We start from the raw sequence: 26,298 nt of genomic DNA, 5'->3' as shown, positions 1-26,298 counted from the left end.
AGATCAAATAAAGGAAAACTAACTCTCTGCAAAACAAAACCACCCAAAAATTTAAAAAATGAAATAAAATAATTTTTAATATGAAATAATCTGACAATTGTGTCATGAGTGAGAATGTGTTTAACTTTTAAAATGTAGGGGCTTTGGGCTGGGTATGGTGTCTCACCCCTGTAATCCCAGTACTTTGGGAGGCCGAGGCGGGCAGATCACAAGGTCAGGAGATCGAGACCATCCTGGCTAATACGGTGAAACCCCGTCTCTACTAAAAATACAAAAAAATAGCTGGGCGTGGTGGCGGGCGCCTGTGGTCCCAGCTACTCAGGAAGCTGAGGCAGGAGAATCACTTAAACCTGGGGGGAAGAAGTTGCAGTGAGCCGAGATCATATCACTGCACTCTAGCCTGGGCAACAGAGCGAGACTCTGTCTCAAAAAAAAAGACAAGACAAGACAGACAGACAGAAAGGAAGGAAGGAAGGAAGGAAGGAAGGAAGGAAGGAAGGAAGGAAGGAAGGAAGGGAGGGAGGGAAGGAAGATGTAGGGGCTTTGTTGGTTTAATTTTAAGAAAACAAATGGGAGGGTATTGTTTTTTCCACTGTTGGTGTTTTTACAGCAACACCCTAACAAGATTCATTAACATAAAAGTTGAGTGGAGGTTTATAGCATGCTTCAGAGAAAATCTTCAAAATTTGTGAACATCAAGCTAGGAAAGTAAGTTGTGATCATTGTCATCTGAAGTACTCAGAATACCTATACTTAAAGTTAAAATTTCATTTTTTACTTACAAACATATAAACTTAATTTGAGTAACATATAGAAAAATATGTAGATGTTTTAATAAACTTATTTTTATTCTTCCAGTCATTCTTTGATAGTGTGTAGACATAATTTGGGTTCTGAAACCAGGCATTGGCAGATGCACAGAGCAGGGGCTGAAAAGAAACAAGGAAGGAGCATCCAGATGTAACATGATGGGGAGAAGCAACCCGGCAGAGCCTACCAGAGGTCCAGAGGTCATTACAAAAGGATGGAATGCTCGAAAGGTCTTCCAGGTTCCATCCTTGCTGCTCACCTTCCTCACTTGGTATCCTTTCCTGGTTGAATGCATCCACTCCCTAGAGTACCAGAGATTGAGAGTGGCCTCCAAATATTCACTGTTCTCCTATATTTTGTTTGTACACCAGTCTGTAATTTTTAATTAAAATTAGGTAAAACATTAAAATTTTAATTAAAACTAGCTAAAAGATATTGCACTTTTCAAGTGTATGACTGAGCTTAATAATGTTTAACCATGGCTTTATTAAGTGAATACGTGGGTCTTCAACATTAAATTCAACTTACTTCACATTAACGTTTGCAAATACATTATCATCAATTCTTACATATTTCACATCAACTAACTTGAAGTGCAGAAGGCTTGCACTCAAATAACTCTTCTGAGGTGACAAAAAAGCCCAAGACTTGAGGCCAAGTCTCTAACCAACAATGACTATATCAACACTGGTGAACTGATAAGAAGGAACTTCAAGGTTGGGAGGTGCAGGCCCCTTCCTAATCATGCGAAAGGCATCATAGTGTGACCCATGGCAAGGGTCGTAATAACTACCAGAATGTCCTGCAAATGCAGGGAGTACATAACCAAGGCGAATGCAAACACTTATCAGGATAACCTACTTTAAGTTATGGGATACATGTGCAGAACGTGTAGGTTTGTTACATAGGTACGCATGTCCCATGGTGGTTTGCTGCACCCATCAACCCGTCATCTACATTAGGTATTTCACCTAATGCTATCCCTCCCTTAGACCCCCACCCCCTGACAGGCCCCAGTGTGCAACGTTCCCCTCCCTGTGTCCATGTGTTCTCATTGTTCAACTCCCACTTGTTGGAGTTGTTTGGTTTTGTGTTCTTGTGTTAATGATGGTTTCCAGCTTCATTCATGTCCCTGCAAAGAACATGAACTCATCCTTTTTTATGGCTGCATAGTATTCCATGGTGTATATGTGCCACATTTTCTTTATCCAGTCTATCATTGATGGTGATAAACTGGATAAAGAAAGTGGGGTTTCTTTACTTGTTCTAAATCATGCTGTGGATCCTGCAAATGGGGCCTTCCAACTGCAGCTTCCTAGTCAGTTTCCTTCTTGGTTCTGTGGCCCACAAACAGGAGTTTGCCTCTTCCTTTGAAAGGCATATTCTTGCCTTCTGGAATATCGGATAACTTGGATTTGATTTCGACATGACCAACACATCAGCAGAAGCCCTCGTGCTGGGAACAAACTGGGGAAAGATATTGTTGGCACCATATGCAACAGTAGCTGTTGCAGTTAACAAATAAGAGAAGCCTTTTCTAGCCTTGCTGCTCTTTTTTGAAGACTTTGTACTACCTAAAACTTCATTGTAATGCTACCCAAAAAAGGCAAGCACTTTGATGTCCATAAGGGAACAATGAACAGAAGCAGGGACATTGAGGCCCACGTCCTGGCTACTCAGCGGCTCCCAGCACAGGAAGGGCCGCTTCATGTCCAGCACAGGCAGCTCCGGAGCAGCAAGCACCACAGCCCACACCAGGGGTCGCGGTGTATCTGCGACTTCATGGCATGTGGCCAACAGGATGGGCGCTAATCTACATTTATAACAGAACTCCAAGAAGCTGGGCATATATCCATCCAGTTAAATTACTACATTACCCAGAATCCCATGACTTGACTATGTTCTAGTCAATGAGAAATAAACAGAAGTGTGGTACTCCCAAGGAGTTTCTTTTGAAAGGAAGATCACAGCCTTCTTTTCTTCTCCAAATTGCAACCCATAACAACATGCAAAGATATGAATGTTAGAACTCTGGTAGCAGCTTTTGACCTAGGTAGCTGAGAAGTGAGCTGGAAAGAGACAAAACTGTCATAGAGTTATGATTCTCTCTCTGAATTATATATCTCCAAAATTATTTTAGGTGAGATAGAAATGCATTTTTATCTTCATTAAGTCACCGTCACGTGCAGTACATGTAGTAAAATGGAAACCTAACTCATAAGTGTGGCTTTAGGACACAACTCCAAAATCAATGCTCCAAACCCTGCTTTCTTCCCAAAGATTATGACCTAGATATCCAGTCATCTTCTGGATAACTTTATCTGAATATATCAACACTCCCCCAACACACACACACACACACAGAACTTAGCAAGAATAAAACACAACTCATATTGCCTCCAAAATATGCTCTTTATGCTATATTTCCTAGCTCAATTTGAAGGAAGATTCAACCATTTATTTGCTGAGTGACATCAGGGGAATCTTTTTGCTTCCCATTCCTTCATCATCTGCCAGTAACCAGCATTCCTCCTGCAAGATGTCTGGGATCTTCCTACCAGCAGCTATCACGTATTGCTCTCCCTCCCATTGTCACCATTCTGGTTTTGACCCTTACCAAGCCTTGCCTGAATTGTAGTAACAGCCTCTTAACTGGTGTGCCTGCCTCTAGTTTCAACTCTACTAACAGCCTCCTACAATCCTATATGAAAATCTAATAGGATCATTTTCTGGCTTAAAATCTTTTCATGGCTCTCATTAAGGATGGAAAAAAGCCAAGTTCCTTGGCATGGTATTCAGGGCCCTTCAGGATCTAGCCAGCACTGAGTCCCCTAAAGCAAATCCTAATATACCTCTCTTTACTCTCTTCTTCCATTGCCCACTAAAGCAATATTCACTCTCTGGAAAGCCAGGCTTTTCTAGTCCCCAGCACCTTTGTCATAGTGTTCCTGTCATCTGGAATGACTTTTCCCTTACTTACGTGTCCAGATAATTCACCTAAATATCCAGCTCAGGTGACAACATTGCTGTGAAGCTGTCACTGATGTCTGCCCAATAAAATTCGTACGTACCTTTAAACTTGTACCTTGAAAGTTGCATGACAATTGTTTATTTGCACACTTGACTCCCATGATAAACTGTGAAGTTGTTAAATCGAGGATTATGTCTATTAATCTTGTCAATCCCACCTGAAAAATAATAGGTATTTATCACAATGGTAATAATAATAATAGCTAACTCTAATTGAGAATATCCTATACACTGACACCTTTGTAAGTACTCTATTTGTATCTCAATTAATTACCAATGAGGAAGCACTATTATTATTTTACATGTAAAAGGAAACAAAGGCACAAACACATAAAGTAACACACAGCTAGGGAGTCAGGCTTTGGACCTAGGAAGCCAGCTTCGTATCTGTGCATTTAACCTTGGAATGGCTACAGTAAGATGCTCCCAAGTAAGCATCCTTGTTTTCTTCTCATCTTTCTCAAATTGTCCAAGACCTTATGAGGTTCAAAAACAGATGCTAAATCTGTAAGTAGAGAGTGGAGTTCAAAAGAAATGTATTCATATTTGCTAGAAAAAAAAATGGATTGCCCAATTAAAAAAAAATGGATTGCCCAACATAGAGATTTCCAAACACAGAAGATGATCAGAACTCCCTAGGGAACTTTGTGAAATACACATTCCCTGCCGGGCATGGTGGCTCAGGCCTGTAATCCCAGCACTTTGGGAGGCCAAGGCGGGTGGATCACGAGGTCAGAAGATAGAGACCATCCTGGTTAACACGGTGAAACCCCGTCTCCACTAAAAATACAAAAAATTAACCGGGCGTGGTGGCGGCGCCTGTAGTCCCAGCTACTCGGGAGGCTGAGGCAGGAGAATGGCGTGAACCCGGGAGGCGGAGCTTGCAGTGAGCTGAGATCCGGCCACTGCACTCCAGGCTGGGCGACAGAGCGAGACTCCGTCTCAAACAAAACAAAACAAAACAAAACAAAACACATTCCCGGTCCCAACCAAGATCTAGTAAATCGGCATCCCAAAAGTTAAAGGGAAATTTCTTTAAAGTAAATACAAAATTTCTGGGATTTTTAAGCAATATGTTGCTATTTAGACTCAAGTCCAGAAATATATTTATATACTATGTCTACAAAATTCCCCAAACATGTAAGTCTAATTTATTAAAATGTGAAATTAGCGACCCTGGCATTGCTCATTCTCAGTGAACCCATGCTGGCTCCTCGTGACCATTCCTCGGCAAACTGTTCCTTTCATAACCTACTAAAGAGGGCTGCAGGGTTATCACTGTGCAGTTTTGCAGCTTTAAAACATATATTTTGTCTCCTTTATGATGATTGAGGCAACATTTTCCATTCAACAGTATTTCGTTTCTCCATAAATTCTCAAAATATTTCTGGCAGTAATTCTACAAGTTACTTCTGTATCTTAGGGTGTGATGGATCTAAATCCAGTGTGTGCAACTCATTTCAAAGAACTGGGCATTGTCTTCTTAGCTATGTTTGTCCTATGCTTTCAAAATGATAGAGAATTTAATAATGTTATTCTTTCAAATATTATTTTATGTTTATATGACTTCATATTAATTTAAAACATGTTTTTTAGTGTTAACTGTTTTATTCATATTTTATTTTACATTTCTTCATGTAAATTTACTGCAGAATGAGCAATTCAGACAAAAGCACTATGAAGAGGGAAGGAGTGTATATATCACATAAGATGTGGAGAGATATAGGCCATAGCTTAAATGCTTGACTTCCTTTAGCCTGTATGATACAAGTTTAATTGAATTTTGTTAGTTTAAAAAAAAAAAAAAACTGTCTCATGGACAAAGTGAGATTAGTGTCAGAATTAGAACACAGATCTTCTGATTCTTAAACTGAGACCCTTCTCACCTTATCACCTAAGTGGTTTTCAATGCAGTATGATGCACATACAACACCAGTTTGAACATTTCTTGAGTTAGAATGATTGTATCCAACAATCAGGGTTCAAAGGCAGAAAATATCCTTTACAAATAAAGTGACTCTGGACAGGTCCCCCATCCTCCCTAAAACCCAGTTCCTCATCTTAAAGTTGTCCACATCTCATATTCTCACTATTTGTGTTGAATCAAATGAGTTAACACATATAGGGCTTTACACAGTGTCTGGGGATATTATTATTAGTCAGATGATATCCCTTAACATGAATAATAGAATGGCAATGACAGAAATAATTCTTGGCATAATTATCTGGTCTAAAACAATAGATCTTGTTCTATTTTCTGAAATCTTCCTTCTCATCTTTCTTAAATGTAATTGCTATATTTATTTCTTTTAAAATATGGAATGCTTTTTATGAATGTGAATGTCATTCCTGTGCAGGGACCATGCTAATCTTCTCTGTATCCAATTTTAGTATATGTGCTGCCAATGCCAACACTAATGGACATATTGAAATATATCTATTTTTATATCTCACAGAATTTTATGAAACAGCGTTAGTATTTGGCATTTTGAACTAATCAAAAGCAGGATGCTTAAGAATTTAACTCAAATTAACATTAACATTGTCACTTTCACAGGGATGGTATAAAAAGTTATGATGTTACTAAAGACTCAGCTGGATTCCTGTCAGTGCTAATAATGCTTGAACTTCATCAGTTATTAGTGCAATTTAAAAATGCTTTCAACATTTCCTCACAAACCACACCTCCTCCTAAATAATTCCTCTTGATCATTCCAAAGCATGTCTTTAACTTGCTGACTTCATCAGCTCATCAGACTGAATAGGACAAATGAGGAGAGGAACTTTGACCCCTCTCCCAGTCACATATCATCAGAATGCAGAGCTTCTACGTTCTCCAAAGAGGAACAAGGGATTTACTTATAAGAAATAATTCCCAACTGGGCGTGGTAGCTCACGCCTGTAATCCCAGCACTTTGGGAGCCCGAGGTGGGTGGATCACCTGAGGTCAGGAGTTCGAGACCAGCCTGACAAACATAGAGAAACCCCGTCTCTACTAAAAATACAAAATTAGCCGGGCATGGTGGCACATGCCTGTAATCCCAGCTACTCGGGAGGCTGAGCCAGGAGAATCGTTTGAACCCGGGAGGTAGAGGTTGCGGTGAGACGAGATAATGCCATTGCACTCCAACCTGGGCAACAAGAGCAAAACTCTGTCTCAAAAAAAAAAAAAAAAAGAAAAAGAAAAAAAGAAAAAACTAATTCCCAAGCCCCTTGATATGAGACACGGTATTGGGTCTCCAATTATTACAGAGCAAATTAAACTTTATTTCATTTAATTTTTATTAAATCCATCACTTAATGTTTTAAAGTAAATGGAGTGGGTGCTTTATAATACGGTTGCATTGGGGAGACAGCAAATGAAGAGTGTCTTCACTCTTCAAAATATTGATGGAGCCATCACTTTTTTAAAAATTAAAAATCAAGACTTGAGACAGTGCAGTACTGAATGTTTGTAATTAACTGTGATAAAAGTCTAACAATCAGACATTTCTCTGTGGTAAATTTTACATCTCCCTTAAAAATTTCATACCTTTTCCATTGTGACAGATCAGAGGAAAAGTTTGAGGGTTTACATAATGCGTTAAGTATGAAAGTTATCTAGCTTCAAGTAAAACTACTTTTTTATTCAAAAGAATTCAACAATAACCCTTCAAATATGATTGATCATTAAATCCATCAAAGACACAGTACAGGACAAAATTTTTATCACTACCTAGTAAAATCTGTCTAAAGAAATTCAAGTGAAAAGAAGGCATGATTAAAGTATTTCAATTCTCTTTGGGGGTATGTAAATGTAGGTCAGTATATTTCAGTGGTCAAAAAGAGGTTAACACCAGCTCTAGACTTATTCAAAAGGTCCATTTCAGGTTATAATAATTTTGATAGCATGGTAATAATTTCCGGACATCCCCCCCACCTCGCCATTTTCCCAAACCTTGAGAAAGCCTTCTGATTCTTCCCATATATGCCACTTTTACAAAGGAGCAGAGGCTTTGAAAGAAAAACATTTTTGGCTCTGTTAATGCTAGTGTATTCTTCCAGCCCAGTATTCAGTGTTCAGGACTGGACAGGCAATTACATGCAAATTTGTTGGGAGCTAGGAGGTTCATTTACTACATTCAACCCCATAGAGGAAGATCAATAGAAGTGCAAAACTTAATCCTAGATGAAAGCACCATGTTCAGGTAATGGTTATAGAGTTAAGGCCCTCAGAAGAATGTTAGGAATCAAAAGGGCATGCTAGAGAAAGGCATTATGCACAGTGCTTTTTTGAACCATATGGGAAAGACAACAGACAAAGTGAACCAAAGAGTTGGAACACAAGAAGGTAGACATGCAGTTCAACACAAATTGTTAGGGTTTTTCAAAAGATATGAATGAGGATTGGACCAATTAAAAATGGCTGCCTCGAAAACCTTTTGTTGGCTATTTAAAGAATAGTGGGGTACAAACAATTGCTCAAACGTAAACCACGCAAGCCATGCTTGCATTTAACTCTGAACTAAAAGGGGGGCTCTTTACTGCTAGTTTTCCTGTCTCTTAGTTTTTGTGTCGGTTTTCCTGATGTCTCCCCCTGCCCGAGGCCACATACTTTGTTGACATTTAATAAAAGTTATTGAGCAGTTCATAATAAATATCAAGAAGAATATATACATTAAGAATTATCGTCAATTTCATGAAAGACAGATAATGGAAAAGAACAGGGTGAGAACTAGTTTGTGTTGTAGAGGCTAGTGATTGTTCTGATTGGTTGTTAAGTAATTTGAATATCACCACAGAGTATGAATGGGTATGTAGCCTGCATTACCAGGGGAAGATAAAAGTCCTTAAAGCATATAATTAGTCTTCATCAATACCAACTATCAATGTCTTCAGAAAGAATTCTGGGGATACTTGACCTGGTGTCCAGTGGATTTTCAGAGGATCCTTGAGTTATTTCCAAAATTCTCATGCACCAACTAAAATTGCATGCAAATTTTTATGTACGTTTTGCCATTTATTGTTCCCATTTACTGAAGAAAGAAGTCTTTAAGAAGATTTAGAAATTTTTTGAAACAAACAAACAAACAAAACAGAGTCTCTAAGGAATAAGAAAATTGGCCAACAATTTCTCTGTAGATTAATCTAGGTCCCCTAAGAAGGAGATGTCAAAGACAAGATTAAACATGCAAGGACTTTATTAGAGAAAATGGCTGTGAGAAGAAAATGGGGGAAGAATCGGAAAGACAAAAAGACCCATTAGACCAAGATGCAGTTCTGACCCTGAGAGAAGAGAGGAAAGAAATCACCCCCAGGCCATCATGTGGTCTATGGAAGGTTATAGGAGAGTTCCTGAACGAAAGTTGGTCATCAGTGGAGTTTCATGTCTCACAAGAACAGGTATGCCTTGGTTATCTCTGCCATACTCACTTTCGGGGAAACAGGTGGGAAGCGTGGCCTCAGCCCAGACATGGCAATGGATTTTAGAGCCTAGCAGCTAGGGCCCTTCATCAGTCTTGTTTGCTGTAGTCGAAAGTCTGCAAAGCACATTTCTTTTGACACCCCCTCCCCAAACCAACACACACAGTCTAAGTCATGTTATTGGTCAACTCTGGTCTCCACCCAGCCCATACACTTGTTCAGGAAATCAGACTGAATTACATGCAGTTGGAACTAGTCACTTACTTTCCTCATGTTTCATTGTCTTGATCTATATGATAATTCCAATTTGAAACTTGTTTAGATATCTAATCCTTTAATACATTCTAGACATACTGCCAGGTTTTTATTCTTGCTTTTATTCAAAACTGAAAAAAAAAAAGATTTCTCTCTTTTTCCACCTAGTTATCTTTGAATTAGGCATTCACAAATAGAGTTCAGAGTTCATTATGGTAAGATACTATATTAGGTGCAGTGTAGAATATGATTAAACACAAGCTATTAACTGTATAATCCCAGATTGAGTTTTTTAAACTGAATGAGAGAGGCAGGCAGGAAAGAGCATGATCAATAGATAAAATTCCATAAGAAAACCTCAGCAGTCACAACCTAGAAACATAATGTATATGCCTCAACATGATTACTTTAGTGAATTACAATGTCATTTCAGAAAACCGCTCTCACAGTACTTTGATAATGATACATATAAATGATGCATTAAAGAAAAAAGTATTCTGGCTAGAAGGCCTTAGTTTAGTGACATTGACCCAATTCTGTTTTTGAAGTTTACAGTAGCATGTTTAATCTATGTTACTTGATGGAACCTAATCAAAGACAGTTATTTCCATGAGAAAATTGTCTAAAATCTTGTCTTAATTCTCTGTATTGAAACTTAAAGAAGGGAGAGAAAGCAACTTCAAGAACAACAAAAATATGATTTAAAAACAAATAAACTAGAAAAGTATTTACAGTACACATTGCAAATCCTTAATTTATGAAACACTTTCACAAATCAATAATAAAATGATAAACAGTCAAATTTTAAAATTGGCAAAAGTAATAAATACAAAATGTGCAGAAGAAATACACACAGATCATATATGAAAAAAATCACCTTCACTTATAATGAATGAAATGCAAGTTACATAATAAGCTTCCATTTTCATTTATATAATTGACAATTCATAGAAATAATAAAATTTACCATTGTTAAGGATATTGGGAAGCAGTTCTCTCCTGGAAATAGTTTGAAATTTCTGTTGAAGGCAATATAATACACTAAAGGCCTTAAACAAGGTCTGTTTCTGACCTAGATTCTACTTTCAGAAATATAGCCTAAAGAAACATTACAGATATGTAAAAAGCATATAACAATATTTAATAAATGGATTCATAACTATAAAATAGAGGCTTGTTTAAGGATATTAATAAAATAAAATATTACATAGCCATTAAAAATCATGTTTAGAAAAAATAACTATTAAATGACAGATAACATGTTTCGATAAGTTTCTGCATTAGTTTGTTCTTGCACTGCTGTAAAGAACTACCTGAGACTGGGTAATTTATGAAGAAAAGAGGATTAATTGACTCACAGTTCCACAGGCTGTACAGGAAGCATGGCTGAGGAGGCCTCAGGAAACTTACAATCATAGCAGAAAGTGAAGCAGAAGAAGCCACGTTTTACATGACCAAAGAAGGAGAAAGAGTGTGAAGGGGAAGGTGCCACACACTTTTACACAATGAGGTCTTGTGAGAGTCACTGACTATCTTGAGAACAGCAAGGAGGAAATCCACCGCCATAATCCAATCACCTCCTACCAGGCCCCTCCTCTAACACTGGGGATTACAATTTGACGTGAGATTTGGGTAGGGACACAAATCCAAACTATATCAGTTTCTAAATGAAATGGCAGGTTACATTTTTGTATTTTGTATCTACATTTCTATTGATTTTGCAGGACAGTTCCAAGATAATAATAATTTGATGGCAGCAGATTTCTGGTTTCGATTCAAAGTTCTGCTGTAAAATCAATAGCTCCATGCCTATTACTTGAAAAATACGCCAGACAATAGAGTTTTTGACAATGCACCAGTGCTTATTTCATGTGAATTTAAAAAACATATGGGCAGGGATATTATTCAAATACTCCAGTCATGATTTATCAACCCCAAACAAATAGCCAAGCTGATAGTGTGAAACAGACTATGGAGGATGACCTAAAGTAAACTCTTAGAAAAAAGGACCCAGTATGACCTGGTAAAGTGCAGAGAGAGGGCCAGCCTCACAGTCAGCAGATTCTAGGCAGAGCCCTGCTCTGTCACCCTCCAAGAATGGAGCCCTTTTCATCTTTCAACTTCAGTTGCCTCACCAGTAGGATAAGGATACTGCCCTCCAGAGAGGACTCATATGAAGATTAGGGATGATGTATGTAAAGGCTTCACCCTTCCCATATCTAACAGAAGGTTGGTATTTCTGAAGCACTAGCAATTAAAAGTGATTTCATCACTTTTAAAAACAGGAGTATCCTACTGAATTACTAATGGAGCCACAACCCTATCCAGCCAGACTAAAAAAGGATTCACAAGGCAAATAAGCAAATGGATGTTTATTTCACCCAAGAAGACAAACTTCAAGAAGAAAACCTCAAAATTTGTTAGTGGTCCTACCAGTTTGACCTGGATTTATTTATCATCATGCACTTGGAATTTGGGGATACTGCATGCTCTGTGGACCTTATCTAGATGTGTGTGTCTTTGCATTGTTTTCGGAAGAAAAATCATCTAATGTCCTATCATTGCCTATATGATAATAACTAGTGTGATTTATTAAGCAACTATTATGTGTCAAGCCCTCAGTTAGATGCTCTACATATATAACTTTATCTACAAAACTCTTGCTAACTATGTACTCTTCCCACTTAATAGATAGGAAAATGGCGTCTAAGGAATTAAAACTCCTAGGCCAGGAACAGTGGTTCACGCCTGTAATCCCAGCACTTTGGGAGACTGAGGTGGGCGGATCACCTGAGGTCAGGAGTTCGAGACCAGCCTGGCCAACGTGGTGAAACCCCATCTCTACTAAAAATACAAAAATTAGCCTGGCATTGTGGCAGACGCTTATAATCCCAGCTGTTTGGGAGGCTGAGGCAGGAGAATCACTTGAACCCAGGAGGTGGAGGTTGCAGTGAGCCAAGATCACACCACTGCACGTGGCCTGGGTGACAAGAGCGAGACTATGTCTCAAAAAAAAAAAAAAATGTTCACGGTTATTTTAGGAGTCATATGTTCTTTAGCATGGCACACAAGGCTCTTTACAACTTTATAACTAGGCTGCAATTTTCTCACGCATAAAATGTTTAAAAGACAGTAGTATCTGGGATGACAGAGGATAGTGGTAAATGAGGATCACCTTGAGCTGCGTTATTTGTGGGAAACTTGATAGAGGTGGGGGAATCAATTGGTCCTTGTGTAGAAAAGATTTAGAGAAGCAAAGAGTAAGATATGAACCCCGTGTATGACAGGAAAAAAATGATGTTCTCAAGCAGCATCAGTGGCCCCGATGGGGAAAGTCCAAATGAATTTGTAGTGAACTAGCTCCACAAAGAACTGGAAAATATTCAGTAAATGGTATTTGTAATTGTAGATCATATTTCTTGGAAGGTTCAAAATTAGAACCCAAACTGTGATATCAACATATAAAGGGAAAAAATAGAAAAATACACAAGTGCTAATCCTCTTGCCTACTCTAAAGAGAATAACAAGATTGCAAATAATGCTAATTTGAGCAATACATTGATAGATTCATAGAAGCAGATATATCTGTAATTAATTCAAGTAAAAATGTTTTAAAACTCCATGTCATGTTTCTCACTACAAATACGCACCTTTTTCATTCTTAAAGTCTTCAAAATAGAAGTGCATCTTAGAGTCAAAGGTACCTTAAAGTCACCGTAACCAGGCAGCACTCTTGACTTAGTTATCTTCTTACTCATGAGCAAAGTTGGTTGCTTTTCTTGGTGGCTTACCTGGCAAACTGCAACTTCTTAGTTTTCAGCCAACAAAACATTTAAGGACCATTAGAAAAAAAAAAATATGAGCTCTAATCGTTGCTTGAAATCCTTCCATTGACATTTTCTGGGAAGACTGTGTAGACATAAAACTAGTGAAAAGTTGTCAATTACTTAGAATTTAATGCCAATGACAATCGTGCAATAGTCCTGGAAATATACTGACTCACTAGTCCACTTCATGCACAGAAGAAGACACTTCGTGGAAAAACATGGATATCAGTGACTCTGAGTCGAAAAATAATTCAGAAGAGTCAAACTGAATTTGAAGACAGTTTGGGAATACCTTTAATATACTTTGCCTCTGTTTTCCCTTTTTTGAATGTATAAGAGTAATATGTGATTAAAACTTCTATATCTGAATCAGTCTAAAGAACTCTGCCAACAAGTATGAAATAAAAATTCTTCAGTAATAAGAATACATTGTGTCAGAGTTTAATTAGCATTTTTTTCTGCCTTGGTATAATAAATGGTGTTTTGGAGTTGAGGAAATAAAGCACTAACTGAAGAATACCTTTAAATGCTTTCAGAACTCCTTAATTCCTATCAAAACAGATGGAAACCCTGTCAAGAACAGTGGTCCATCAGCTGGTAAACAGAATAAATAATGCAGAAATTGTACAGTATAATTATCCATTATTATGGCAAACATGTTCCTTTAGCCCCAAAATGAGTAATCCTATAATGAATTTACTCCAAAGTATCTAAGATGAGTAAGCAATTCTTTTGTAGTAAACTACTTGCTGCTATGAGGTAAATTAACTCTTCCAGATACCATTTAAAAAATCACTTCTTACAGAGTACTAAATTATACATTGATGTTCTAGGCAGTTAATTTGCCACACAGGAGAATTTTTCTCCTGTGGGGTATTTTATTCCTCTTACCTCACGTGGATCATGTAGAGTCTAAGAAAGTCATCTAGATTACTGTGACTATTTGAATTTGTGCCATTTAAATGAAATACACTGTGAGGTTCATAACAAAAATAAGTTGAATTGAATATTGTTAGAGAACTTGGTAGAATTTCAGACAACAATTTGGGGAGTGGTTTTTAGTGTTTTGTTATTAAGGAAAAAAATATGAGTAGGTTTAGGGTTTGATGCTTCTTTGACTCTAGTTTCTTACAGAGTCTCTGTTTTGATATATATATTTTATTACCTGTCCTCTTTCTGTTGCTAAGCAGATGGGACATGTTGCTATGTGACATTTTACACGACCACTTTTATGCAGTTTCAACAATAATGACCAGGGGTCATGAAAACATAATCACACACACACTAAAAACTGGAGCACTTGCCTTTTTGTTTCTGGAAAACTACAAATAATATACTCAAAATAGTTTCTCAGGGTATAACACTCACGGTAATATATTTATTAAATAAGTTTTTTTCTATATATCACTCCTTTGGAAGTTCACAAAGACCCAGTATAAACATCGTCATCATATTTCAGATAAGAAAAATGAGACTATGAAAAGTCAGATCAAATGAGAAATACATGGCAACGAGGGGAAATGAGTTCTATTCACTGGATTTTTTAACCCAGAAAATATCAAAATTATCTCCAAAGCAAAGGAAAGCTGGAAGTTTTACACTTGCACTAACAGCTAATTTCAAGGTATATTTTTACTTCCTGTAGCTCTAGGTGCTAACTTTAATCTTTCTTACTCTTTAATGATACTTAATAATAATGTTGACAGATATCAGTCACCTGATACTGAGTTCTACTAGGCAGACAAATAAATGTTTTCCCTATACCAGCCCGCAAAATCCTCACAACAGTGGAAGATTATGAAGAATCCAAGACTCAGAAATCTAAAATCAAGGTCATTGAATAAATAGTGGAGTCAGGATTAAAAGTGACATGTGCTGACTTTTAAACCTACACCTCTAACCACTACACTGTACTGTCCCAGCTGCCAGGTCTTTCAGAATTATCAGAAGTTTCTCTTTCCATTTGAGTACAGGTTGTTCTTTCATACCTACAGTTTTAATTAATGTTTTTCATTCTCAAAGAATACAGTACAAGTGCGTTTAAAAAGCAATAAAACATTTGTCTGCAGAAGGCATGGTAAATAGCTGGATGATAGAAAACTGAAAGACAATTAGCATACAATGAAAATAATGCAGGTATATGTGCATGTAATTAATTGCTCTAGAACACACGAAATAGAGAAAAGCCAGTGGCCAGGTATGTGGTTCACTAGAATGAGCATTGCATCAGGGACCCAAAACCTGATTTTTGGTCCATTTTTAACATGCATTTATTAAATATTGAATAGATGCAAAGAAACATCTGTAAATATCTGTAGTTTAAGAACCGCAGCAAAATCAATGCTTATCTCTGGACCATACTGTTAAATAGAGCATTAATGTGATCAGTGGAGTCCCTGCTTCCCTCCTTCCATGAGGAACTACTTTCCTAAATCTCATGTTTCTCATTCCCTTTGTTTCTTTGTAATTTTACTACACAGTTTGCATTCAGAAACAATGTATTGCTTAGTCGCTTATAATTTAGCACATAAACATTCCTATATTCATCAGTAGTATTATGTGACTCGCTTTTTCCTTAACATTAGATTTCTGAAATTCATGCATGTACTTGCTTGTTGTTACTTGTGGCTGCAGTTCATTTCCTTGAATTTCTGCATGTATGTGGATACATCATTTTTTGTATGACTATGCCATATTTTTTATCCATGCTCATTTTAATGGGCATTTTCATTGCTTCCAGTTTTTTGCTAGTATAGAAGTTACCAGCCTAAATATTTTAGCCTAAAGAGTTTCCTATCTTTCTTATACAAAAATTTCTCTAGAGTATATCCCTGCAAGGAGACTTGCTGGCTTACAGGATAAGCATATGGTCAACTTTCCTAGATAATGTCTAGTGATATTCCACAGTGCTTGTACAAGGTATACACCTGCAGTGTGCAAAAGTTACGGTTGCTCCATAAACTTACCAACAATTGTTTCAGTCAACCTCCTAATTTTCACCTATCTGCTGATGAGTATGAAATGCTGTTTCATTATGGTTTTAACTTGGATTTCTTTGAAAACTATTGAAATTGAGCTTCCTTTCATTTATTTAGAAACCGTTCAAGTTTCTTCTTGTGTGAAGTACCTGTTCTAGTCTTATCGTCCATTTCCGCACTGGGTTTTCTTTCTCAGTCTGATTTGCGTGCGTTCCTTACGTGTCCTGAATACTAATCAATGTTTCACTATGTGTGCTACAAATACCTTCTCTCAGTCAGAGGCATATATTTTCACATTCTCTGTGAGGTCTTTTTATGAACAAAAGTTCTAAACATTATTGAAGTCAATTTTTCAAGTTGGTGGTTCTTTTTAAAGACATCTATCCTTACATTAAGGTTATATGGATCATCTCATACATCATTTTCTAAAAGCTTCAGTTTTGCCTTTCATGCCTCAGTCTTCAATCATCCTAGAACAGGTATCTGTGTTGTATAAAATATGAGGTCTAATTTAACTGTTACAGTATATGGGTGGGTCCAGTGTCATTTGTTGAAAAATTTATATTTTCCTTAGTGCCCTGCAATGCCATCTGGGTCATAAATCAAATTTCCAGTCATGTGAGGATCTATTTGGGGCCCTCTGTTCAATTTAATTATTGTCTTTGTTAGCCCATTTGGTGATATCATATTGTCTTAATTACTCTACACTCACATTAATTCTTGGTATCTGGCAGGAAAATATCTTTACCTAAGTTTTTGGTTCTTGACCCATGTCTGAGTTCTACATGGCTTCTGACTTTTTCAAATAAATGTTAGGACCAGTTTTAAAGCATCACCAAAAATATTATGTTATGAGTTTTAATGGAATTTTAATCTAGGTAATTTTTATTAAAATTTGCATCTTTAGGATATTGAATTTTCTTGTCCATGAATACCATAGAGTCCTCCATTTATATAGGGCTTTTCCAATGTGTTCTCACAGAGCTTTATTATTTTCCGTGTAAAAGTCATGCATATCTTTTACAGATTTTGTTCTGAAAACGCTGTACATACTTTTGCTTTTATAAATCACACTCTCTTGCCTACTTATTTTTAAGTTAATAGAAATGTATTGATTTTCGTACATTGATTTTATATCTAGCCACCTTGCTAAATTATCTTGTTAATTCAATAAATAATCTGCATATTGTGTTTTCTGCACAATTATATGCAAATAGTAACCATCTCTTTTTTTTACAATCCATATATCGTCACAATTTACTTATTTATTTATTTTTGTCTTCTTTTTTTTTTTTTTTTTTTGAGACGGAGTCTCGCTCTGTCACCCAGGCTGGAGTGCAGTGGCCGGATCTCAGCTCACTGCAAGCTCCGCCTCCCGGGTTTACGCCATTCTCTTGCCTCAGCCTCCCGAGTAGCTGGGACCACAGGCGCCCGCCACCTCGCCCGGCCACCTCTCCCAGCTAGTTTATTTATTTATTTTTTTTTGTATATTTTAGTAGAGACGGGGTTTCACCGTGTGAGCCAGGATGGTCTCGATCTCCTGACCTCACGATCCACCCATCTCCGCCTCCCAAAGTGCTGGGATTACAGGGTTGAGCCACTGCGCCCAGCCCTATTTTTGTCTTAATGAGCTGGTTAGAATCTCTAGTGTAATGTACATAAGAAGTAGTAATGGTACGAAAATTTTCATGTTCTTGATCTTGAGTTAATTTTAAATTAACTGCGAATTATTCCACTAAAATGCTGCATGTTACTTGAAGATAAATATTATCTACTTTTAGTCTGCTAAAAGTTTTTATAATGAATAGATTATAGATCACGAATTTTATCAAAAGCTTTTTCCTTTGTCTACTGAAGTGGTGTACTTTTCGCCCTTTATTAATAATAAATTATAATTTAATTTCTTTCCATGTAAAGCAAGCCTTGCATTTCTGGAATAATGCCAGTTTAGTCCAGTATTCTTTTTTATATAGTGTGTGATTCATTTTATTAATGTTTTGTTTAAGAAATGCTCTTCTCTCTCTATGTGCAAGATCAGACTTTCTAGTCCTTACATTCATTTGTATGAAATTTGAATAATTTATTCCATGAATGTTACATAATCCACATTGACTAATTCAACTGGAAATAATGTTTTGTTTCAGTTTTGTTTGTTTCTTTGTGAAAAGGGGAAGTTTTTAACTGCTGAATCAATTTCTTTAATGATTATAGGATTATGTGATGATCTATTCTTTACTGCATTAATTATGGTAAACTATATTCTGAAGACTGTTTCCAGGTCTCATAAGACTTCAGTGTTAGCATAATTTTGTTTATTATTCTTTGATTATGAAGACTCTGCAGTAATATCCTCTTTTATTTCAAAATTATTATTTTTGTGCTCCCTTTTCTTGATCAATTTGGCTGGTGGATTGGGATTGCCTTTGTAAAGAACAAAGTTTGGTTTTGTGGGTTCTATTGTACTTTTTTATTTTATTGTAAATTCCACTTAATCTATTTTTAGGTTACATTCCATTAGGTTTTTTTAGTGTTATAAATAAAAGTCTTAGCTCATTAATGTTCTATCTTTTTTTCTCTTTTAATGTATAGTATTTTTGGTTTTGTTCTATTCTAAAAATTTTCTAATTTTTATTATAATTTCCTATTTGGCCCATACTTTATTTAAAATTATGTTTGTTTGTTTTGGGGTGGTGTTGTTTGTTTGTTTGTTTGTTTGTTTTTGAGATGGAGTTTCACTCTGTCACCCAGACTGGAGTGCAGTGGCACAATCTTGGCTCACTGCAGCCTCTGCTTTCCAGGTTCAAGCAATTCTCCTGCCTCAGCCTCCCAGGTAGCTGGGATTACAGGCATGTGCCACCATGTCCAGCTAATTTTTGTATTTTTAGTAGAGATGGGGTTTCACAGCTTGCCTCGAACTCCTGATGTCAAGTGATTCACCTGCCTCAGCCTCCCAAAGTGCTGGGATTACAGGCATGGACCACTTTGCCCGGCCTAAATTTATATTTCTTGATCTTCAAATGCCTATGGTTTTGTTGGTGATAGTTTGCTGTTGGTTTCTAACTCAATTGTTTAATGCTCAAAAAAAATACTCTGAATGAGATAAATCCTTTGAGTTTGTTGAGTCTTATGTGGTGGCCCAGTATATGATCTTTTTTTTCCATAAATAACTTGAGATAAACATGGGGTTCACAATTAGCTCTGGTTAATTAAGCTCTTTAGGTCTTCTCTATCTTTACTGATTTTTTTTGTCTTAATCTAACAAGCACTAAGACACAATTACTATAACGATAGACTTGGGTATCAACTTCTCTTTGCAGGTCAGTCAATTTTTGCTTTATATGTTTTGAGGCTTGGTTACTAAGCACATATAAGTTCAATACACACACACACACAAACACACAGACAACTTCTTGTTAGCTAGAAATTTTTATCTTATAATCACTCCTTATCTCTAGTTAGCCATTTGATTTAATGTCTGTTTCCTCTGACATCAATAGAACTATCTCAAATTCCTTTGACTAGTATTTACCTAGTTACTTCTAAATATGTATATATATTTTTATATATATATGATAATATATAAGAAGTATATAAAAGTGTAGACATATATGTGTATATATGTATGTACATGTGAAAGAGATATATATTCTTCATATATGTATATGTTTGTGTATATACATATGTATGAAAAAGATAGGTATATATCTTTTTCTTTCTGTCTGCTTTTAAGATCTTCTGTTTGTCTTTGGTGTCTTGAATCTATACTCTAATATCTCTATGTGTAGATTTCTTTGTGACTATCCTGTGTCATTTATTATGGTCTCTGGCTTTGAGGATTGGTAACCTTAATATCTGGAAAAATTTTCAGCCATTATTTATTTAATGATTGCCTCTTCTCTATTTTCTCTCTCCTTTCTTTAAGGACCCTAATTCATTTTAATCTCTCTTTCTCATTTTTCACCTGTTTTTCCTTATTCTGTATTACAAATACTCCTAAATATATCCCTATCTATCCTAATGTGTATAATCCGTTTGTACCATTTGTTGAATGTTTATTTTCAAATATTGCCCTTTTTCTTATTCCTAAAAACAAACTATATTTGGTTTTTTAAATCTACTTGATCATGAAGTCTCTTGCTCATTTTCAATTCCCTTTTTAATCTTTAAGCATATTGATAACGTATATTTTATTCTCCCTGCCAGATAACTCTAATTGACGTTTTTGAGATCGTGCCAACCTTTGTTTACACCAAGCCTCATTCACAGGGCCATATTTCCTTGTATATTTTGTTATACTTGTACCTGAATGATGAGGTTCAGGGCATGCTACCTCAAAACATGGCGCCTTGACATTTGAAAAAAACAGCAGAAGCAAGAAGGTCTCACCGACCTTCTCCTGCCATTAGGTCATCCAGAAAAGAATTTTCTAAACTTCCTCCAGAGTAGGTCACAAGATATTGAGGAAAGGATTAAAGACACAGAGTTGCCAAGAAGCATCCGAACAAACAGATCGTGCTATGTCCCCCCCGGTTTGTTACCATTAGACCATACCCTTTTGTCCTCCAATCATACTTCTGCAATAGTCATTCATAAAAACAGATTTCCCTGTTTCTTTGTGTCTTCACTTCTGAAGGCTCCCACCTCATGTAAAAGTTATAAATAAATTTGTATGCTTTCCTGTTCTAATCTGTCTTTTGTTACAGGGGTCTCGGTCACAAACCTTGTAATGAATGGGTGAGGAATCTTTTCTCCCATACATGAGTTTATCTTTCTCAGCATCAGTCTTCGCTTCTGTCAGATGCCTGGTCATACTGGTAACAAAAGTACACTTTAAATTAAATTATTGGCTTGAGGTTCCTGAGACTATGCAGGTATAAAATTCAGATGTGAGTTCTCAGGGTAAACATTCTCCCTTATCCACAGCCAACACCGAGGTTCAAGACAGGAAATTGCTCCTTCTGTCAATGCTACCTGCTTCCACACATACAATCCAGGACAGGGACCAGATTTAATTCTAGCGACTTTTACAGTGATGATGTAGCCTATTGGGGTCTCAGTTTTATTCTGCTGATCTCTTACTAGATTCCTGTCCTCTCCCCACCTCTGTGGGAATGCAAAAGCCAAAGCTCAAGGTTATCTGGATTCAGCAAATACCTTCTTGGTTGAAAGCAGCTTCCATGGTAATTTACCTCTCCAGATCCCTGCTTTCACTTAGTTCTTAACCTCTGAGTAAGTTGTCAAATTTAGCAAATAAAAATGCAGGATGCTCAATTACATTTGAATTTCAGATAAATAATTTTGTATACATATGTTTCATGCAATATTTGAGACATACTCATATAATCAAATTATTTATTGCTTATCTAAAATTCAAATTCGACTGGATTGCCTGTAGTTTGTTTTCTGGCAACACTGCACTGAAGAAATTCTTATTTTCTTGCCAGTTCGTTGATGTATCTAGGGAGCCTTTTAAAACTTAAACAGCATTTTTTGCTGGACGCGGTGGCTCATGCCTGTAATCCCAGCACTTTGGGAGGCCGAGGTGGACAGATCACGAGGTCAAGAGATCAAGACTATCCTGGCCAACATGGTGAAACCCCATCTCCACTAAAAATACAAATATTAGCTGGGTGTGGTCACGCGCACTTGTAGTCCCAGTCCCAGCTACTCAGGAGGCTGGGGCAGGAGAATCACTTGAACCCAGGAAGCGGAGGTTGCAGTGAGCTGAGATTGCACCACTGCACTCCAGCCTGGCAACAGAGTGAGACTCTATCTCAAAAAAAAAAACAAAAACCGTAAACAGCATTTTTGTTGTTTTCTGCAAGAAGGTCAGTCAAGTTTGCATACTGCTAGAAGCAGAACTCATTTTTGCTTTTCTCTTACCACCTATCCACCTTATGAAACTGAGGAAGTCACTGGCCTCTGTGAACCTTAATCACTCTCAGTATTCTGACTGCATATCCTGAAATTTGGAAAGGACCTTAGAGATCATCTCTTATAATCTCCTTATGTTAAAATACAGAAAACTGAGACTCAGACAAGTAAAACACCAAGGCCAATATTATACCCAATTTAGCGTCAGGGTGGAAACCAGAAATCCTGCCTCCTCACTCATTCAGCATTCTTTCCATTCTACCATGTTGACCATGAGGATCAAATGAGCTAAGTAACATCAAGGCACTAGGCAGAACATTGAAAGTACATAAAGCATTAGAATAAAATTAAGGTATTCCAAATGATTTTGATTACAGAGTCTAACAAAAATTGGGCAGCTTAAATGTGAGATTTACTATGGAAAAATATTTATGGAAGGAACCTCATAGGAATATAATAACATATTTATACATTCTTTCCTTCTAGGAATCTTAAACATAACAATGAGAATTTTCTACAAATATTTAAAGAAAATGATATTAAAATAAAATATCTGGCCAGAAATATAGTATATCCAGCAAGAATTTTTGACCTAGAACATAATATATTCTCCATAGCAAATAAGACAAAAAACAGAACTTAATTAGCAAAAGCCCTCTCTTCTTTTTTCCTTCCTCTTTTCTTACAAAGAAATGCTTTCAGAATGCTTAAGACTCTCACCATGCTACTTTCTTTGCTACAATCAGTGCATGATTGCCACTCAAATTGCTATACTGGTCCTTTTTCCTCTAGCTCTGCATAAAAAGAAGATGCAGATGAATGGATTTTCTGTGGGTTAATTTATTAGGAGTGCAAAGCAATTATCAGCAAGGTAAATCATGGAACATGAAGTACACTGTTACATGCTGGTTGCTGTATAATGTAGGTCCCTTGGCCACAAATGCAATTAAAGTGTTGTATTTTATTCCTTTTAATTTTATCTCCTAGTCTATCCTTGGCTTAACCCAGACAAGTTTAAACACATGTCAATATATGATCAATAGGTAGAAGTGTATAGTATTTGCCACAAACAATTTCTTTATTTTTGGTGATATGGGATAAATTTTCATGATATTATAGCATAAATCTACAAAATGGGGGTTAGAAAATTTAACCATAGGACTCCATTCCCAGGACATCAGCTTGTCAGTTTCTTGTGTGGCTGTAATCGGGTGAAATTATATTACTGTCATGTGACCAGAGACTGGAGGGAGGTGAATTAAGCAGTGCTTGCAAATGCCTGTCACATGAATAGTATCTAAATCTTCTGTTTTTAATTTTAAAGGGCAGGTCCAAAGAAAGTCATGTTTACCAGGCTTTCAGGACTCCAAAGAAAGCCCTAACAGCAGAAGCAAGGCTTTTACCTCACAGACCAGTCCAAGTCTGAATACTATGAACACGATAGAAAGGCACTACTTCAACAAGGAGAGTGGGGCTAAAATCCCAGTCCTGTCATAGCTAAATCTGGTCATTAGGATGACTAATGATTTAAACCCTCTTTCTTCAACCCCTACGGTGAAATTCTAGTACAACCCGTATCACGCTGGATTGTAATGTGTCCTTATGTGTCTCTCTCCCTACCAGCTCCATCTTTAGCTCTTTGATGATGCTGAATGAAGGACAGTCTTGTAAGAATCAGTGCTCCCCTGCTCAGAACCATTTAGATATTTTAGCAGCTCACCAATAACCAAGGCTTTTATTAATTTTTTTTTTAAAAAAAAAGGTTTTCATGGCTCTTTGTGCCATGATTTAGAATTTGACCTTGATTCAGTTTTCTCATTCAGTTTCTCCTTGCCTCAGTTTTCTCACTTACAGAGTGGTGATAACAACTGCCTGGTAGGATTATTAATAACACATGAAAAAATATCTATTTTGTAGATTAACAGAAGCTATCGTGATGATGGTGGTTATTCTTTGTTCACCAAGAGCTATAAGCCAAGAGCAATATTTAAAATGATACCTCCAAGGCAATACATCAGGAAATACCAAGAAACAGGCTATTAAACTTGAAGAAAGTGACAAAACGGTACCAGTAAAGTAAGTGGTCAGAATAAGTAAGGTTAGAAAGAAAAGATGATTGGATAAAGTGAGTCTGTATTCTGAAACAACACACATAGGTTAGAGGAAAGAGGACAGAGGCCGGGCCCAGTGGCTCATGCCTATAATCCCAGCACTTTGGGAGGCCAAGAGGGGCGGATCACCTGACATCAGGACTTCAAGACCAGCCTGGCCAACATGGCAAAACCCCGTCTCTACAAAAATACAAAACTTAGCCGGGTGTGCTGGCATGTATCTGTAGTCCCAGCTACTCGGGAGGCTAAGGCAAGAGAATTGCTTGAACCCAGGAGGCAGAAGCTGCAGTGAGCTGAGATTGCATCACTGCACTCCAGACTGGATGACAGAGAAAGACTTCACCTCAAAAAAAAAAAAAAAAAAAAAGATGATGGCAAATGTGAGACCATAGGGATTGCTGGGATTTAGTGGGAAATCGTTGATTTATTGTAAAGAGATGAGGTGGGAAGAGGTGCTCTATTAAAAATAGTGTAAAAAAAAATAGTAAAAAAAATACTGTCATGAGGTTGAAACATTCCTATTTGTCCTAATGAACAATTAGAAACTTTCAGGGATTCTGGAGTAACAGAGTAAGGCAGAGAAAGTCAGTAGTTTGACTATCATTCTGGCACATCTGTAAGGGAGGAAAAACATATTTTCCTCACCCATCTCAAGTTCATGGCTAAGGTCCCTGTAACAAAAGAAAGATTAACAAGGGGAAAGCATACCATTTTATTTAATGTAAGTTTTTCATGACGCAGGAGCCTTCAAAAGAAAATGAGACCCAAAGAAATAGTTAAACCTGTGTGTTTTAATGCTAAATTTGAAGGGTGGATAGTCGTGAAGAAATATAATATGACAAAAGTAGTATGATCTAATGGCAATAAACTGGGGAAAACTTAGCAGGACCTGTTTGTTCCGATTCTTCTCTGTGACCCTTTGTCTTCAGAAATAAGGATAGCCCTTTCCTCTGGGTATAGGGAGGGTACCTCCCACATGAAGTTCTCATGAACTGCGTCAGAGGAAGGTCAGAAAATCCTCCCTAGGTTTTATGACCTACTTTGGGGGGAAGGTCAGGCAGACCTTCCTGCTTTTGTGGCTTTCCCAAATTCCTTTAGCCTAAAATATTCAGGGATACTATATCCTGAACCCCAATACATGTTTATATCTTTTTTTTTTTTTTTTTTTTAGCTTACTAGGTTCTGTTACAGAAAAAGTCTTGAAAAATGGAAGAAACCCACCTGAAGGCTGCTGTCATCACACAGATAAGAGGTGGCGAAGGCGGTAGGTGCAGTAGGTGACTGATTCTGTGATGCATGCTCAAGGGTGAAGAAGATCAACATCTGTTCAGACTGTTTCTTCCCTAAACCAGCTGAATCCTCAAAATACAAGCAGACATCTTCCCTGTAGCAAAAGTCTCTGTCCATAGTGATAGTGTAAATGCCCCACAGAGAGAGTTAAAATTAAACTTCTCACATTTTAGCACCTCTGTGTGAATACACTTGCTTGTTTGTTTTTCCTAGAGCAGATGCCCATAAGGGATTGTCAGGAAGGTGGTAAGAGCTCTGAGCCCTAAGTGGGTGGCAACCATCACTGACGCAGAGAAGGACATTAAAAGGGGTGGCTAGGGGTGTTGAATGTTGGTTCTCTTCTGCAATTTTGCCTGAGGCTGCCTTTGAGGATGATAGTGCTGACCATGACAATAAAACTCTGAATAATAACTAAATGTGGTCGGGGGAGAATTAAAAACTAATGTTAAAATAAACAGAGATGTTAAAACATTGTTTGTCCAAACGCACCCTTTTGCTTTTGGGGGAATTCAGTTATTGTGCGTGCCCCTGCTCCTTTGTGTGAGCAAATTTTAGCTTCAATTCAGTCTGCATTGCACTTCTATTACACAAATGTCTCTTTGGCTTCGTCTGCCTTCCTTCACTTGAGATAACCCATCATTATTGTCTCCACTTATCTATGAAACATGTGTTTTATGTTTAACTTGCATGTACAAATTGAAGCGGGTTGTCAACATTACT

General features: G+C 37.1%; 1 non-coding gene and 1 pseudogene across 1 annotated transcript; both read right to left on the bottom strand.

Moving 5' to 3' along the window:
• Window positions 1-1,472: 1,472 nt before the first annotated feature.
• LOC100430090 (cytochrome b-c1 complex subunit Rieske, mitochondrial-like) lies at window positions 1,473-25,695 on the bottom strand (annotated as a pseudogene).
• On the bottom strand, window positions 6,153-6,255 carry LOC114677807 (U6 spliceosomal RNA). The gene has a single exon (XR_003729252.1). It is a non-coding gene; the product is annotated as a U6 spliceosomal RNA (small nuclear RNA).
• Window positions 25,696-26,298: the final 603 nt, after the last annotated feature.

This window comes from Macaca mulatta, chromosome 4 (assembly GCF_049350105.2).
Source record: "Macaca mulatta isolate MMU2019108-1 chromosome 4, T2T-MMU8v2.0, whole genome shotgun sequence".
NCBI lineage: Eukaryota > Metazoa > Chordata > Mammalia > Primates > Cercopithecidae > Macaca > Macaca mulatta.
Note: the sequence above shows the minus strand (reverse complement) of the source record. Positions and strands in the feature narration are given on the sequence as shown.